The following is a 12633-nucleotide window of genomic DNA, read 5'->3' as shown; positions in this document are numbered from 1 at the left end:
CACCGGCAAGAGATGGGGTGAGTTGGAGGAATTCTCTCCTCCCCATCACCACAGCAGTGTCAATTTCTTCAATGCAATGTAGAGTTGATTTTCTTCGCATTCTATCCCTCCATCTCCCAAAGTATCCCACAATGCAGTGTCCTCAGATCTCTGTACTTTATAATCACTCTCGGATGTCTTTGATCCTAAATCAGACTCATTAGTTCTTCATTTAGTTTTGCTTTTTTTCCCCACACCTGTCAGTGATGACGTGCAAGAAGTTCAAGTGCCGCTCAGTCAAAAAGGGATAATACTCCATGCTGTTGAACACGTCACCAAGGAAACAGTGCTGTTTTTAAATCTCCAGTCTGAAATGGTGAACAGCAGCACACCCTAAACTGTGCAACGAACTGAGGTAACCAAATTACAGTGTTCTCCAACTCTTTAGATCGGTCTCAGATGATCTGGGAAGATAATTCCACAGTAAGTGACTTGGAACTGGGAAAATGTAAGTATGTTGGTTCTGAAAGATGTTGTGACCCAGGCCCTACAAGAGGTTACCCCTGCAGAGATCTCCTAGCTTTTCCTGTGATTTGGGAAATGCTGTCCCAAATGATGCAGATGTGGAGGAAATGGATGCGGCAGTGGTGTCGAACTCACTCTTTGTGGGTGCTGCAAATGTGTATAAAATAAAATTACTGTGAAATGTGAGATAGTGACAAAAAATAACTATTTTTGAAAAGAAACCCCACCTCTGGTAGCTTCTGGCGATTCAGATCCAGGCTTGTATCAAGTGCCTAACTTACACCTGTGCCATCAGATTAAAGAAATGAACTGGGCATATTTTGGGGGTGCTTTTCCTCATTAACACTGCAGAGATTTTGGGTAGTTTGGAAAAACATTCTTTTCTAAAGAAGTGTGAATTTCCTCTGACCGAGGTCAAGAACTCAGGTAGAAATAGCAGGCCTCCAGTTTGTGGTTTTCACCCCAGAGGAAGAAGCTATGGTAAGTGAGACTCCCTGTTCAGACTGCAGAACTCATGAATGCTGAGTTCTGTTTCTCTGGGTTTGTCGAAGGTCTGGTCTGCCCTACAGAGCTAGGTCAACGAAAGGTGGCTTATGTCAACTTCATTAAGTCAGGGTCTACGCTGCGATGCGGCTTCCGCCAAGGTAAGACATCCCACTACACCGACATCATAACTTCACCTCCGTGAGAGGCGTAGCGCGTACATCAATGTATTTTGGGCAATGCGGTGTCCGTATAGGTACTGCATTACTTACATAGGCGGTTGGCCGTCAGCCCCAAGTGCCCGGCTGATCACTCAGACTATCGGGGCTGGGGCTGCTGGGGTTTCGTTCTCAATGTCCCACAATGTCCCACTTCAGCTGGTGGTAGTGCTTCTGGTGAGGACGCATACTGCTGACAGAAGGAGCATAGTGTGGACATGAATCATAGACGATTTGGTTTGGAAGGGACCTTGGGAGGTATCTAGTCCTACCCTCTGCTCAAAGCAGGACCAACCCCAACTAAACCATCCCAGCCAGGGCTTTGCCAAACCGTGCCTTAAAAACCTCTAAGGATGGAGATCTCACCACCTTCCTAGGTAACCCATCCCAGTGCTTCACCACCCTCCTAGGGAAAAAGTTTTTCCTAATATCCTACCTAGACCTCCCCCACTGCAACTTGTTCTTGTTCTTGCAACTAGTTCTTTCATCTGCCACCATTGAGAACAGCCTAGCTCCATCCTCCCTGGATTCCCTCTTCAGGTAGTTGAAGGCTGCTATCAAATCTCCCCTCATTCTTCTCTTTTACAGACTAAACAAGCCTAGTTCCCTCAGCCACTCTTCATAAATCATGTGCTCCAGCCCCCTAAACATTTTTGTTGCCCTCTGCTGGACTCTCTACAATTTGTCCACTGTGATGGTTGTACGTCGACTTAGTTTAAGTCAATTTAAATTTGTAGTAGAGACAAGCCCTTAGTTTTACTCTTGTATTTTGTATCTGCATCACTTCTCCTCCACTACCTGCTGCTCTGAAAGACTACACTACCAGTGCTTCCCCATGGGGAAGATTTTGACTAAGGAATACTAATGTAAAACCTCAGTCCAAAGATTGGGTGGGGAATATGTGAGAGGAAAAACGTATGTGAGAATACAGACACAGTCTAGACTTTTACAGAGGGGTAGCTGTGTTAGTCTGCATACAGCAAAAACAACGAGAGTCCTGTAGCACTTTAAAGACTAACAAATTTATTTTCTGTAGGCATAAGCTTTCGTGGGTTATAACCCACTTCTTCAGATGCAAGAAGTAGAAATCAAAAGGCAGGTATATATATATATCCAAGTTTAAGTTTTACTTGTTCCTTAAACTTGGATATATATACCTGCTTTTTGATTTCTACTTCTTCAATCTGAAGAAGTGGGTTACAACCCATGAAAGCTTATGCCTACAGAAAATAAATTTGTTAGTCTTTAAAGTGCTACAGGACTCTCGTAGTCTAGACTTTAATTATTTCTATTTCAAATGGAATGTATTTGGAGAAGTTAATTTCTGTGAAGGAGAAAACTCCTTAAGGAGACACGTTTTACTCTCATCCCATTAGACTGCAAGGGTAACTGAGTTCCTTCCAACTAGTTTGTGAAGGAAAAGTATGACATCTGTCATGGGATATCCACAATTATTTTTAAGAGTGGTGGTTGATGCCTGATGCAGTCTGTGGTTCTTTTGTTAAAATCTTCCAAGTGCTCACTTATTTAAGACTCAGCTGTGTTATATATAACCAAATAGGTTGTCCCGGGGGTGGATTGGGCAGATGGAACCCTTTATTGCCTGCTTGTTCCACCTCGACACCACGAGTGAGCAACGAGGGGGTTACTTTACAATTCTTTTATCTATAACAGTATGTAACTGTGTACATTGCCAGCAACTCCCCATACACTCTTATTTGGTTACATTGACACCTATAAAATGAATATTGACAACTACATGATGAATACAATTATACCCGCCCCTGTTTGTTGTTTACAGGTTTACCATACAGAGGGCAGGCATATCACCTTATAACCTATTAATATTACACTAACATTCTTTGAAGTAAAGGTATGCCTTATAAAAGGCAGCCAGCTGCGAAGCAGCTGAGCAGCGAACAGAGGGGCGGCTAACAGAAGGAGAAGGAGGGAGTTTGCCTGGGAGTTCGCCTGCGGAGAGAGCCCACTGCAGGTGTTTGCCTTTCAGGCATTGCTGAGGAGGCTCTCAGAGCAGAGATATGGAGATGGAGCGATCTGTTGTTGTCACCTGCACTGGGTGTGCTATGTTTGTCTTCCTCCCCCAGGATAGAGATGACTTCATCTGTACCAAGTGCAGGCTGGTTGCCTTATTGGAAGAGAAGGTTAAAGGACTAGAGGCCCAAATGTCAACCCTGCGGTGCATTACAGAAAACAATGTCTTTCTCCATCAGGCACAGGCAGAGGGTAAGCAAGATTCAGAGAAGGCCGGGCAGGCGAAAATGAAGAACGGGGAAGGAAATTGGCAGCATGTGACCTCCCGAAGAAAGAGAACCCATGTGCCCACCATGCAGATAGAAGTAAGGAATCGTTTTCATCCTCTCTGCACAAGTACTACAGCGGAGAATGATTTGGAGGACCCTTCAGAGGGAATGGATCAGAAGGAGACCCATTTGATCAGAAGGCAAGGGATGAATTCTCCTAGGGATGGGGGTTCCACGACCACCATTCCCAAGAGGAAGAGAAGGGTGATGGTGGTCGGGGACTCCCTCCTAAGGGGGACGGAGTCATCCATCTGCCGTCCGGACCGGGAAACTAGAGAAGTGTGCTGCTTGCCTGGAGCTAGGATTCGGGATGTGACGGAGAGACTGCCAAAACTTATCAAGTCCTCAGACCGCTACCCCTTCCTGCTTCTCCACGTGGGCACCAATGACACTGCCAAGAATGATCTTGAGCGGATCACTGCAGACTATGTGGCTCTGGGAAAAGAGATAAAGGAGTTTGAAGCGCAAGTGGTGTTCTCATCCATCCTCCCTGTTCAGGGAAAAGGCCCAGGTAGGGACCGTCGCATTGTGGAAGTAAATGCGTGGTTACGCAGGTGGTGTCGAAGAGAGGGCTTTGGATTCTTCGATCATGGGATGTTGTTTCAGGAAGAAGGACTACTAGGAAGAGACGGGATTCATCTAACGAAGACAGGGAAGAGTATCTTCGCAGACAGGCTGGCTAACCTAGTGAGGAGGGCTTTAAACTAGTTTTGACGGGGGACGGGGACCTAAGCCCGAACGTTAGTGGGGAAGAGGGACACCGCAAGGAAGCAGAAGGAGGAGGGGGCAGCAGGGGAGGCCTCCTGATTCATACTGTGAAAGTACGCCAGTCGGCTACTTATCTCAAGTGCCTGTACACAAATGCAAGAAGCCTGGGAAACAAGCAAGAGGAACTGGAAGTCCTGGCACAGTCAAGAAACTACGACATGATTGGAATAACTGAGACTTGGTGGAATAACTCTCACGATTGGAGCGCTGTCATGGATGGGTATAAACTGTTCAGGAAGGACAGGCAGGGGCGAAAGGGGGAGGAGTTGCACTGTATGTAAGAGAGCACTATGACTGCTCTGAGCTCCAGTATGAAACTGGAGATAAGTCAGTTGAGTGTCTCTGGGTTAAGCTTAGAAGCAAGAACAATAAGCGTGATGTCGTGGTGGGTGTCTGTTACAGACCACCAGACCAGGAGGATGAGGTAGATGAGGCTTTCTTTACTCAACTGGGGAAAGTTTCCAGTTCACAGGGCCTGATTCTCATGGGAGACTTCAATCACCCTGACATCTGCTGGAAGAGCAATACAGCAGAGCACAAACAATCCAGGAAGTTTTTGGAGAGTGTCGCTGACAATTTCCTGGTGCAAGTGCTGGAGCAACCAACTAGGGGCCGTGCTTCTCTTGACCTGCTGCTCACAAACAGGGAAGATTTGGTAGGAGAAGTAGAAGTGGGTGGCAACCTAGGCAGCAGTGACCATGAGATGGTCGAGTTCAGGATCCTGATGAAAGGAAGAAAGGGGAACAGCAGGATACGGACCATGGACTTCAGAAAAGCGGACTTTGATTCCCTCAGGGAACTGATGGGCAGGATTCCCTGGGAGGCTAATATGAGGGGGAAAGGAACCCAAGAGAGCTGGCTATATTTTAAGGAGACCTTATTGAGGGCACAAGAGCAAACCATCCCGATGTGCAGAAAGAATAGAAAATATGGTAGGCGTCCAGCTTGGCTTAACAAAGAAGTCTTTGGCGAACTTAAACGCAAAAAGAAGCTTACAAGAAGTGGAAGCTTGGTCAGATGACTAGGGAGGATTATATAAACACTGCTCGAACGTGCAGGAATGAAATGAGGAAGGCCAAAGCACAATTGGAGTTGCAGCTAGCAAGGGACGTGAAGGGGAACAAAAAGGGTTTCTACAGGCATGTTGCCAACAAGAGGAAGATTCGGGAAAGTGTAGGCCCCTTAAAGAAAGAGGGAGGCGACCTAGTGACGGAGGATGTGGAGAAAGCTGAGGTACTCAATGCCTTTTTTGCCTCTGTCTTCACAGACAAGATCAGCTCCCAGACTGCTGTACTGGGTGGCACAGAATGGGAAGGAGGCAAACATCCCACGGTGCTGAAGGAACGGGTCCAAGACTATTTAGAAGGATTGGACATTCACAAGTCCATGGGGCCGGATGCAATGCACCCGAGGGTGCTGAGGGAGTTGGCTGAGGTGATTTCAGAGCCATTGGCTATTATCTTTGAAAGCTCGTGGCAACAGGGGGAGGTCCCTGAGGACTGGAAAAAAGCAAATCTAGTGCCCATCTTCAAAAAAGGGAGGAAAGAGGATCCGGGGAACTACAGACCGGTCAGCCTCACCTCAATCCCTGGAAAGATCATGGAGCAGGTCCTTAGGGAATCCATTTTAAGGCACTTGGAAGAGAGGAAGGTGATCAGGAACAGTCAACACGGATTCACCAAGGGAAAGTCATGCCTGACCAACCTGATTGCTTTCTATGATGAGGTGACTGGCTCTGTGGATGTGGGGAAGGCGGTGGATGTGATATACCTTGACTTTAGCAAAGCTTTTGATACGGTTTCTCACAGTATTCTTATCAGCAAGTTAAAGAAGTATGGGTTGGATGAATGGACTATAAAATGGATAGTGAACTGGCTAGAGCATAGGGCTCAACGAGTAGTGATCAATGGCTCCATGTCTAGCTGGCAACCGGTCACAAGCGGAGTTCCCCAGGGGTCGGTCCTGGGGTCGGTTTTGTTCAACATCTTTATTAATGATCTGGAGGATGGGGTAGATTGCACCCTCAGCAAGTTTGCGGACGACACTAAGCTGGGGGGAGTGGTAGATACCCTGCAAGGTAGGGATAGGATACAGAGTGACCTAAACAAACTGGAGGATTGGGCCAAAAGAAATCTAACGAGGTTCAACAAAGAAAAGTGCAGAGTCCTCCACTTAGGAAGAAAGAATCCCATGCACAGCTATAGACTGGGGACCGACGAGCTGGGCAGCAGCTCTGCAGAAAAGGACCTGGGGGTAACAGTGGATAAAAAGCTGGATATGAGTCAGCAGTGTGCCCTGGTTGGGAAGAAGGCCAATGGCATATTGGGCTGCATTAGGAGGGGCATTGCTAGCAGGTCACAGGAAGTGATTATTCCCCTCTATTCGGCATTGGTGAGGCCGCATTTAGAATATTGTGTCCAGTTTTGGGCCCCCCAATACAAAAAGGATGTGGACAAGTTGGAGAGAGTCCAGCGGAGGGCAACAAAAATGATTAGGGGGCTGGAGCACAGGACTTATGAGGAGAGGCTGAGGGAACTGGGCTTGTTTAGTCTGCAAAAGAGAAGAGTGAGGGGGGATTTGATAGCGGCCTTTAACTACCTGAAAGGGGGTTCTAGGGAGGATGGGGCTAGGCTGTTCTCGGTGGTGGCAGATGACAGAACAAGGAGCAACGGTCTCAAGTTGCAGGGGGGGAGGTCTAGGTTGGACATTAGGAAAAAGTGTTTTACTAGGAGGGTGGTGAAGCACTGGAATGGGTTACCTAGGGAGGTGGTGGAATCTCCATCCTTAGAGGTTTTTAAGCTGAGGCTTGACAAAGCCCTGGTTGGGATGATATAGCAGAGGTTAGTCCTGCTTTGAGCAGGGGGTTGGACTAGATGACCTCCTGAGGTCCCTTCCAACTCTAATATTCTATGATTCTATGCCAGGGGGAAGGACCATAATGCTTTCTTCCCACCAAAGGCCTTGCGCAGGAGTGGCAATAGTTAGCCTCATCCCCTGTGCAGATGGCCAGGAAGAGAAGAGAAGAAAAAGATAACAGACTCTAACTAAAATTCACACCAATTAACAAGATTTGCCCATGCCTTGACCCCATTCCCTGTAATTTAGGCCTGACTACTTGTCCAGCTTTTAACTCTTTACTCTCCTACAAGCTGTTAGAGGATGACTGTAACTCTCAGGCCAGGCTTTGGAAACCTCAAAACTAGCTTTTTCCAAACTCTCATTAGCCTGAAGTCTGCCTCATTGTCTGTATCCAACACCTACTTTACACCTGATTTGCTCTGAGACCCCAGGGGAGAAACCGTAAAGTGGGGGTAAGATGGAATCATCAACCATAAAGATCAAGGTAAAGGCTGACGCCCTTCCCCTTTCGGGTCAACAAGCCCTCTGTGAGAGATGGCTTCCCACTGGGGAAGGAAGTCATGACATCAGAGCTGTCCCTGCCTTTTCATAATAATAGTGGGTGACAGTGTGGCTTCGTACATTCATCTGTGTCAACCACCTGTAATATGCATGCAGGGATGGTGACAAACAGAATAGCTAGCCAAATCTAAATAGACCTACAACTGTCTCACAAAATCACTGAGTGCGTTCTTCATTGTGTGAAAGAATCTAAAGATTCTTTAGATCTTTAGCTGTCAGCTAGAAACTATTCATTCAGAGCCACTCAACTTCTGCTTATTAAAGCCTTTAAAAAGTCTGTATCTGTGTTGGAGGGAGAAAGAGAAGGATTTAGCCAATAGTGAAATCTAAGCAGGACAACTGAATTGCCTTTGATGTTGTAGCGTAATTATTTATCATTTTATTTCGGTATTGAACTATCCAACTAGTGCTGTGTGGATTGCACTGCGTTGGTGAAGTTCTCTGATTGGGGGGCTATAACTTTGGATACTTCTGCCCCGCAATAAAAAGCCTGCAGTGCCTGAATCTCCGAGCTCATGTGAGTCGACGCGGACTGCAGGACTCAAAAGTGCGGTGTAAACATTTGGGCTTCCACACTGCAATTTTTAGCCCCACATCCTGAGTCCTCCAAACCAGAGCTGGCTGTCCCAGCCCAGTTGTAACTTTGAATATCTCTTGTGTTAATCTGATGCTTTGACTAAAGTGGTAACCAGATTTCAATGCAACGTCAATTAACTCACTGATTTCCTGAGTCGATCTGAACTTCATAACTGTGTGTTCAACTCATAGTTAGTTCGGTAGCATGTATAGTTGGTTAGCCGTGGTGACGTGTGTTCTTCATTTGATTTGTTTATGCCTTTTAATAAAAAACATAAACAGAGAGCAAGTCACATTTCTATCAGTACGCAATCTGGGTCAGAACCATAAGGAATCTGGATTCACCAGCCCACTTCAGATTCTAAATGGTCCCTCTACATTAACCCTGTGGTTTTCACAGAGGAGCAGCTGGGGGGCACTGATCTCAACTCCAGCTGTGTCCTGCAGTGCTCACAGCACTGCAAAAGAAAATAAGCTCCCCTGGCCAGGATCTTGGGAGTGTGTGTGTGTGTGTGTTTGCAGTCACTATCATGCAGTCACTATCACGGCCAAGCCCAGCTTGCGCCCCTCTCTGGCTTGCTGCCTGGTCTGGCCCAGCCGACATTGGGGGGGGCTGGTTGAAGGGCTGTAAATGGAGGTGAAAAGCTTGTACAATCCAGACACTGTGATAGTGACAGAGGAAATAAATGTGTGTTAAGAAGGCCCATTGGGGCATTCCTGAGAGAGGGCATAGTTAAGGTTATGTGGACAACCTTAACAGTGCATTTTCTGGTTTTCAGACACATGCGTTGTGCTGAAGTTGATTTTCTGCCAGGGATGATATCCCACCAGGCATCCTTAACTCTATGTTAATGATGTTTTTTGCCCTTTAATTAAAATATGGAGGGAGATACTGGCTGCCCACTAGATATTAACCAGCTACCAAGGCTGATTGCAGAGATAAACACTTAGGAAGAAAACAATGAAAATACTTGTTGGCCAGCAGTCCTTTAAAACAAATCATATCCCTCCAATTGCTCTGGTAAAGGTGAGAAGACGCAAAGAAAAGGGAGTCAAAGCCATTCCCTCAGGGAAGAATTTTCACCACCTCCGTGCTGGGTGTTGTCATCATAAGGGAAAGAAAGACAAATGCTTTTTCTGGCACCATGGCTGCCACCATCCCAATTCACTTTTTGTTTCTAAAACTCAGAGGTTTTAGCTTTTTCTCCCCAAGAACTGGAAAGCCCAGAGATATACACTAGCATGTAGAAATTATCAGGTAATGACACTTTGGAAAGCAGCAGTCAGGTCTCTAAATAACACAGTAACGCATATCAGGCTTAGTCTGAAAGTTAGTGAAAATAACAGATCTTATTTTATGACATGAAAAACAAATATAATGTTATCGTGGAACTGGCCGCATTAAAGAAATAGTTTGATACAGAGAAACCACTCGTTTTCCCCTGTCTATGTCAGAGACAAAATGTAGGGAAGGTAATATCTTTTACTGGACCAACTTCTGTTCGTGAGAGAGACATGCTTTTGATCTTTACCCTGGCTTGAGCTTCTTAATTATTAAATAAACAGAGGGGGCTGAGACCTGTCGGTTTCTGATGTCAGCTCTTAGCATGGACCCTTGCTGCTGAGTTTTTGGGATGGCTTTGGGAGCCCCTCACTTATTATGAGGACTCTTTCCCCTCCAAAGGTCACCATGATCTACCTACATGGCCACATTCCGGGGCCAGGGACATCAACATTATGCTCAGATGCGTCCCCAGCACAGACACCCCAAAACAGAAAACAAACAAAGAAGGACTTGGGGGTCAGTTGTCAGTCAAAGCGTGTAATAGCTACAAACCAGTTAGGTCAGCAATTGTCTGGACAACGTGTAAGAACTCTCTGAACCACGTCTCTGTAGCGGCAGGCCTCGAGCGGCTGCGTACATCAATGTCATATCACACACGCAGCGTTTTCACTGGGAAAACAGGAACCGAGTTCAGGAAAGCAAGGCACCCGGCAGTCAGCACCATTTCCTTTCCTTCACTCCAAAAATGCAGAGTGACCTGGCCAGAGGCACCACATGGACCCTGGATCCAGAATGCGGTACGGCGAATAGGGGCGACCGCCCTGGACCCTGCGCTCTGGGGGACCCCACATGCTGGCTGGGCCCTCCCTGCTGTCACCACTACTGTCGATGAGGGTGGAGGGAGAGAGGGGGAAACGGGCCCACAGATCCCACCCCCATGTGGGGCACTGCCACCCCTGCTGTCGCCGGGGGTGGTGGAATTGTCTCATGCCCCGCACCCCCCAAGGGACAGCCCTGTTTGGAGCCGTAGGTTATAGCTCTGATTCCGCTTGGGGGAGTGGATGGATATTGTTCCTGGGGTGCAACGTCCCCCATTGCTCACATGACGTCATCATATGCGGGAAAAAGCCTTCACTTCCCTGTCTGGTCCCGCTCTCAGGACGCAGCATAATCTCACCGGTGAACAAAGCGTACCTCCGTGTTAGCCACATTCACCACCCTCCATCCCCTGGCGGCTGACAGACCATGCCCTGGGTATCAAAACTGCTGCCAGCCTCTCGCCTGGCACATACTGCTTGTGCAAGACACAGCACGTGGCCGCTGATTTGTGAATGGTTCAGGGTTGTAAAGCTGTATCCCAGCCCAGCCTTCCCCAGCCCCCCAAGAACAGGAATGGCTCTGTGGCTCCTGCTTTCTGCCAGCTGGGCTCAGGGGGCTCCTGACTGGGGGATGAGGGAGCAGCCTGTAACCCCCCATCCCCACAGCTGGGATTGGGGTGTCTGCAGTGCATGGGGAGTCAGACCTTGTCCTGCTACCTGAGGTGCTCCAGCACCCCCCATTTACTGTAGCCCCCAATGCTCTGCATGGATCCCCCTGACACCCCATAAACCACTCATAGCCCCTCCCGCAGCGTCTCCCAAAACTCCTCAGACCCCCCGAGGAGGGGCCGAGGGGCAGCAAGTCTTGAGTCCAGCATGGGAAACTCCTACCTAGGGGGGAGCAGAGGGTGGAAAACCCAGGCCCTACCCTCACCGAGCCCAGCTCATGGGGGCACAAGGAGTCTGGCCCACAGGGGGAAAGTTCTTGGGGCGATGAAACTCCAGGGGGTCATTGTGGCCATGGGGGTGTCACTGTGAGGGGAGGGAGAATGGGGTGTTGCTGTGATGGGAGCGGGTGTGAGGCGGAGGGTTATGGGGTGTCAGTGTGAAGGGGAGGGGCTGTGAGGATATGGTCACCTCCAGGCAGCAGACACCCCCTGACTTGGGGGTTGAACTGCCCCCTCCCCCAGCAGGTGCTTTGGGGAGCCCTAGAGCTTAGCATGGAGCTGCTGCCCCTACAGGGTCCCTGGGCATCACAAAGGGGTGCAGTGAGGTTACTGCCCCACCCGTCCTGGGATGGGGGCAGGAGCCCCCCGGAACGTGCCTGGGGAGACACAGCCTAGTAGGGACTCATTGTCTGTGGAAAATCCCTTCTAGCCTTTGGGATTTCCAGCTGTGTTCAAGGGTCACACAGAAGCGGAAAGAGTCGGTGTTTTAGAAAAGTCTGTGTGAGCCGGCCATGCAGGATGCTGCCCAGCCATCCGTCTGGTCGAGTCTTTATTCTCTGGGGTTCCCCGGAGCTCTGCTTGGACAAGTCTAAAGTAGGGAGCAAAACTGCTGACTCTCCTGAGGGTTGGACTCAGGCCCTTCACATTATGATCCTCATGCACAGCCAGCGGCACCAGGAAGGCTTGGGGAGTTGTTGAGGAGCCAGAAACAGGGCCTGAGGGGAGCACAGAAGCAGACCAGGTCAGGAGGGAATCCCTGATTCCCAGAGCACTGTCCAGGCTCCCTTCTCAGCAGCAAAGAAGTCAGTTCCCCCACCCCTGGTAAATAAGCCTGGCGTTAAGGGCGGTGCTGGGGGTTTCTCCTTTCACTCCTGCTGGGGAGTGCAGGGATCCCGGGGGCATTTCGAGAAGAGCATTTGGAACTCAATTGGGGAAACCCGCCTTTAACAACAGGAAGATCAAATTCAGACTACAATTTATTTTACATGTTTTTTAAGAATTTGATATAATCCTTCAATCCTCGTGTCACGGTCAATAAAATTGCATCAGCTCTGCAGTTAACCAAGGGTAAAACTAACCAGCTCTTCAGATGCAAGTGAGGGGAGATAAATCACTTGTTGGAGTAAATGCACATAGAGGAATCCTGTTCTTAGATTTCCATGTCCTAATGCTATCGTGTGGCCATTTCCTTTCCATCGTTTCGCTGGAAAGTTTTGTTATTTTGTGCAGAAACTTAATTTCCTCAGGAGTGACCGTGGAAGGTTGGTGGCCGCATCCATGGACCAAACCCCC

The 12633-nt window shown here is 48.3% G+C and overlaps 1 pseudogene; it reads left to right on the top strand.

Moving 5' to 3' along the window:
* Positions 1-12633, top strand: part of LOC137144292 (zinc finger protein 850-like) — a 275276-nt pseudogene that overhangs the window by 135406 nt on the left and 127237 nt on the right.

Source organism: Emydura macquarii, unplaced genomic scaffold (assembly GCF_026122565.2).
Source record: "Emydura macquarii macquarii isolate MOO-44397 ecotype Brisbane River unplaced genomic scaffold, CSIRO-AGI_Emac_v2 contig_3450, whole genome shotgun sequence".
Classification (NCBI taxonomy): domain Eukaryota; kingdom Metazoa; phylum Chordata; order Testudines; family Chelidae; genus Emydura; species Emydura macquarii.
This window is presented reverse-complemented; position numbering and strand designations above follow the sequence as displayed.